Here is a 6,155-nt window from a genome sequence, read left to right as displayed (position 1 = left end):
CAAGGTAAGCTTTGTAGAGTTATTATTGATGGTGAAAGTTGCTCGAACGTAGCCAACACGACGATGGTGGAAAAGCTTTGCTTAACCACTACCAAGCATCCACGACCTTATCAACTACAAGGGCTTAGCAACGAAGGCCAATTTAAGGTCACTCAACAAGTGCGCATCGCCTTTTCTATCGGTAAGTATCAAGACGAAGTCGTGTGCGACGTAATACCTATTCAAGCCTGTCATTTGTTGCTAGGAGAACCATGGCAACTAAATCGAAAGGTCACTCACGATGGTCGTACCAATAGGTATTCTTTCAAGCATCAAGGAAGGAAAATAACCTTAGTGCCGCTCACTCCGGAACAAGTCCATGAGGACCAAATCAAACTGAAAAATTCTGTTGTTAAAACAAGTGAGAAAAAAGAAAAAGAGAATGAAAAAGAGCAAAAAGAGATTGAGAGTGAAAAGGAATGTGAAACAGAAAAGAAAAGTGAAAAAGAAATTGAAGAAAGAAGAGAAAATATGATATGATGTAGCCTAACGAAACAGACTATCTTCGTATGTTACGGATCTAGGAATGTTGTAAGCACGTTCCTGCAACAAGAAAACAGCAAGGAATTAAAGAAATAATCATGGTAAAATATGGGTAAAATAAAAGAACGAAAATGGAAGGAAAATGAAGTTGTTGGCATTTAAAACAAAAAGAAATTCAATCGGTGAAGTCGAACGCTTCATGAACGGCCAAGGCAGCAACTTGAGTGTTCAACAATGGCAAAGTAATCGTTGGAATAGAATAACGTTAAACTCGAAAGAACTTGCACAATCCATCGAGCAAACCCGAATCGAATCATTCAACGTCAAAAGGACTTGGACCCTCTAGATAGCGATCTAGGAACCCAAGTATCAAGAAAATTTGACACAACAAACTAAGTCTGAAATGCCAAGGAAAGTTCAATGAAGAACCGAAATTGAGAGAAATTCTCAAACGTAATTGTTTTCATAAATCATCTAACCTGAATACATCATTTTAATATGTATTTATAAGTACAAAAGAGGGGTGTTGAATGGAAATTCGTGGCTGTAATCAAAAGGGTTTAAAATAAGGAGTTATAACTCCTTTTGGCGTCATTTTAATAACAGACATACATTTAAATTTCAAACGACAACCTCCCTTGTTCTTATCCTTGTATATTCGGCTACACATGCACACACACACTCTTGTGCACAAGCGGTCATGTGCCCCTCACATGTTTGGATGCCTCATGGGCTGCCACAAATGCATAGGACACTTGCCCTTACATAGGACACGTTTCAGCTGCTTCTGGACTCGTCAGCTGGAGTTGAGCTGGTGGAGCTGAGTTTGAGCTAGCTAGAAATGTATTGAGCTGAAATGAGCTAGAAACAATCTTTCAGAACTATTTCGAGCTGAGATGAGCTGCATGCACATATTTGAGCTTCAACCGAGCTAGAAATGATATCTTAAGCTGCTGTCCATTACGTTTCCTTATGGCAAACAAAACAAACATGCATTAAAGTAATGCAAACTTATTGAAAACTTATTAACAAGCTGTAAACATAATGCAAACTTATTCATTAAAACACAAACAACATCAAATCAATACCAAAACATACTTAAATACACACATAATACATAGTAGAACCTAAATACGTCACATATCAGCATGCAACATGTTATAAAGCCTATGTTCTAAGGCATGAACATGATCGAATAAATCTGGAATCGTAGCACAAGTAAGGAACAAGGCTTCCACTGAATTTCTTTGCCCTAGATCGAGTAATAGGTCCTAATGGTAAGACCTCCGGATCAGTTTGCTTTGTTGGTGTGAGCGTGCGCACATCATCCCCCCTTCTGGAAAAGGATTTGTCCTCAAATCTGTAGAATCATCATAAGGGGTTAAATCAGATACATTAAATGTGGCACTCACATTGTATTCTCCTAAGAAGTCTAACTTGTAGGCGTTGTCATTCACTTTCTCCAACACCTGAAAAGGACCATCACCACGTGGTAACAGCTTGGACCGCCTCTGGGCTGGAAATCATTCCTTTCAGAAATGAACCCAAACCCAATCTCCCACATCGAAGGTGACTCGCTTTCTGCCCTTGTTTGCTTGCTTTGTATACTGTTGAGTCCTTCGTTCGAGGTTCTCCTTAACTGTTGATGCAATTTCTTCACGATTCGCTTTTGCTTTACCATCCTGTTCATCACCATTCTCGGCAAAGGCAACATATCTAGAGGCGTAATAGGATTAAAGCCATAAACAACCTCAAAAGGTGACATCTTAGTAGCAGAATGTACAGCATGGTTATAAGCGAATTCAACGTGTGGAAAACAATCTTCCCAAGTTTTGATGTTCTTTTTTAATGATGGATCGAAGTAAAGTAGATAAAACTCTGTTAACAACCTCAGTTTGCCCATCAGTCTGGGGATGACAAGTAGTAGAAAACATAAGTTTCGTACCTAGTTTGCTCCAAAGAGTCCTCCAAAAATGACTCAAAAACTTCACATCCCTGTCAGAAACAATCGACCTAGGAATACCATGTAATCGTACAACATCTTTAAAGAACAAGTTAGCCACATTAACAGCATCATCAGTCTTATGGCATGAAATGAAATGTGCCATCTTCGAGAATCTATCAACCACAACAAATATACTATCCCGACCTGTTCTAGTTCGAGGTAATCCCAAAATAAAGTCCATTGAAATATCAGTCCAAGGGGATTCAGGAATAGGTAAAGGTATGCATGTGGTGAAACCTTCGATTTTGCTTTCTTACATGTCACACAACGTTCACAGTAGCGTTCAACGTCCCGGCGCATCTTAGGCCAGAAAAGATGCTCTTTTAAGGTGTGTAACGTTTTAGTGACCCCAAAATGACCCATCAATCCACCTTCATGTGCTTCACGGATCAGTATATCATGCATTGAACCCTGTGGAATGCATATCCTATTTTCTTTGAAAAGATATCCATCATGCCTGTAGAATTTTCCATCTGCACCTTTCTCACAAGCATTATACTTATCGCAAAAATCAGGATCATCAGAGTATAACTCTCGAATATATGCAAATCCAATCAAATGTGAATCAAGATAACTCAATAGTACATATCTGCGTGATAATGCATCAGCAACGACATTATCTTTCCCTTTTTTGTATCGAATGACATAGGAAAAGATTCTAAGAATTCAACCCATTTAGCATGTCGTTTGTTCAATTTATGCTGACCTGTGATATATCGTAAAGCCTCGTGGTCAGTGTGGATCACAAACTCCTTAGGCAACAAGTAATGCTGCCATGTCTCCAATGCCCGAATCAGTGCATACATCTCTTGATACGGGGTGGCGCGCGGACCAAGATCGAGTTGCCAAGTCACGAGAAACTCCTACGAAAGCTCTAAACGAACAGATCTGAAATTAAAACAAAGAACAAGATTAAACTAATCAGATCTGGAATTAAATCCCCAAATTCAATTAAATGAACAAAAAGACACAAAGAACGAATGAATAGATGTTTTCGTAGTTCAAGAAGACAAAATCGAACTCCAAGATCAATTCTCCAAGCGAATCTGTTCAAGATCACTAAACAAAGAACGAATTAAATCAATCGATCTTTAATAGAAAATTAGGGATTTGGGCGACAAAAGAAAAGAAAGAAATTAATGAAATTGAACGAATTTGGAAGTAAAGAAAGAGTGCTAATCATCAATAACTTGAATCGCCAAGAATGCCCAAATTCCAGCAACCTAATTTCACCCAACAAGAAGAAATAAAAAAAATGGCAAGAACCCTAAATTTTGGGGATTTTTGGATCGAATAGTTGCTGCCAATAAAAGGGATCGATTAAACGAAGAGTTCTTGGAGTTTAATCAAGGCTGAAACACAAACAAAAACAGCAAAGAAAATTAGAAGAAGAATCGGCACAAGCAATAATAAAGAAAATAAATTGAACAGCAAGGAATTAAAGAAAAGTCCTAAGAACCCTTGAATTCCCGAAAGAATTCACAAATTCCTTCAAACGGCTCTAATCTCCCCTCCAAAGAATATCGATGGCAAGAAGAAGGTTGAAGATGGCTCCCACAATCAAAAGATTGTTAAAACAACTTCTAAAGAAAACTCAAGAGAGAATTCTTGGAGAAAACCCCAAAGAAAATTCTGCACTCAACAAATCTGAAATTTGATAGAAAAATAATAATAAGATGATTTTTACAAAGGGTGGCTGGCCAATGCTTATATAGGCCTCCAACAAATCCTAATCTCACAAGTAACTAATAAAAATTAAACCTAATTAATAAAATAACAAGGTAAATTCGGCCATGCACTTATATGGGTTGTTTTGGGCCGAATTTTACATGTAATGCTCCTAAAGATTAAAAAAAATTAAATTAAACAAGTAAGATGTTTACAAATTGGGCCCTTTGACATTTTGGCCTGATTTTTCAACTAAGTATGAAGAAATTTCTTGATTGGGCTAAATTTTGGTTATTGGACCTCGCCTTCAAGAATTTGGGCTCGTGATCCATCTCCTACCAAAATTGGGTCGTTGACGCTCGTAATGGAGATCCAATGCGTTTTGGCTGCAAGATTTGGTTTCTTGGACCAAGATTTCCAAGATTTGAAATCTTGATTTTCTTGATTCTTGAAATCTCTTCGAACAGCAAAATTGGGCCAAGATTCGGTTTCTTGATTTTCTTGAAAACAAGAAAGTGAATCTTGATTTTCTTGTTCTCTCGTGTATGCATCTAAGGCCTTGCTAACAAGCTCTTGAATGGTCCCATTTAGTTTGGATCGCATTTGTCGGGCCTTTGATCTTGTTATTGGGCCTTGTGCTCAAGAATTTGGGTTGGGCCTCTGTGACTCGTATCATTCCCCCCTTCCTCAAAAAGATTCGTCCTCGAATCTGAAAAATCAAATGGGGACAAGTCAGCCACATTGAAAGATTGACATGTTTTAAAGCATTCAATCCTCTCAAATTGTTTCCACAAACCCTGAATAAATCGCGAGTAATAAATTAAATGGTAAACGTAATCGTCACAAGTAGGTATTTGAAAAGGTTCACACGGTTCACAGAGTTGCACAATCATACCATGCATTAATTGACGGACTATAGATTCACTCACACATGCATCATAAAAATTATGAAAAACAATAATCTTTTTATCAACCATCAAAACAGATAGATCATCAATAAATAAAATAGGACAGTCAAGCATGTTTCGATCTAAGTGTTTTACAAAAATTAAATCATCAACATGATCTTTGTCACTATCCGAGGAGTACAAAGGTGTTTCAAAAGTTTCAAGCATCTTACCTTTATAATGAGAAGAATAAGGGTCGATTTTACCTTTTCCATTTAATACAAACCTTCGCTCATCGGGGGCATAGTGTAGTCGAAACTTCGTTGTTGAGTTAACCTTTGTCAAATGCAACTCAAACTTCATGTATAACCACGGAAACTGTTTAAGGCACGAATATAAATTGAAAACAAATTTGGTAAATTTCGTTACCTTATTCAAAAACCAAGTATCAAAACAATAGAAAGTATTTGCACACAATAGATGATGCTTGATTTTCCAACAAAATATACCAAAATAGATTCCAGGTTTAAAAACTTGATTTTGATTAGTCATGCCGAAGTGTAACAAAGATTTCATTAAACCAATCAAGTTAAACCATGAGGGTTTTCGCATACATACCAACTTACATTCAAAACTTTTTTTATTCACCAAAATAGATTTGCACAAATTCGCAAATTTTACACAAGGCAAATCAAGAGAATAACAACTCACGCTTCCTTTCTTAGTTCGTGGCAATCCTAGAATAAAATCCATGGATAAGTCTACCCATGGTGAAGTAGGAATCGACAAAGGAGTGTAAAGGCCATGAGGCATTACCTTAGATTTTGCTTGTTTACATTTGATGCACTTAGAACATACCTTTTCGACATCCTTCTTCATATGTGGCCAATGGAAGTGTTCTATCCCACGTAAAGGTGGTAAACCTTTAGGGGACTCACTAAAAACATCCACATAATCCTGCAAAAGACATTGAAACACACTAGGCAAATATCCATTAATGTTAGATAGAGATAAATAGTTTTGCCTAAACCTCACAAGGATACAAGGTTGTTTATTGAGTAGGGCTCTCCGCA

The sequence above is a fragment of the Gossypium raimondii genome, chromosome 7 (genome assembly GCF_025698545.1).
Source record: "Gossypium raimondii isolate GPD5lz chromosome 7, ASM2569854v1, whole genome shotgun sequence".
Lineage (NCBI taxonomy): Eukaryota > Viridiplantae > Streptophyta > Magnoliopsida > Malvales > Malvaceae > Gossypium > Gossypium raimondii.
This window is presented reverse-complemented; position numbering follows the sequence as displayed.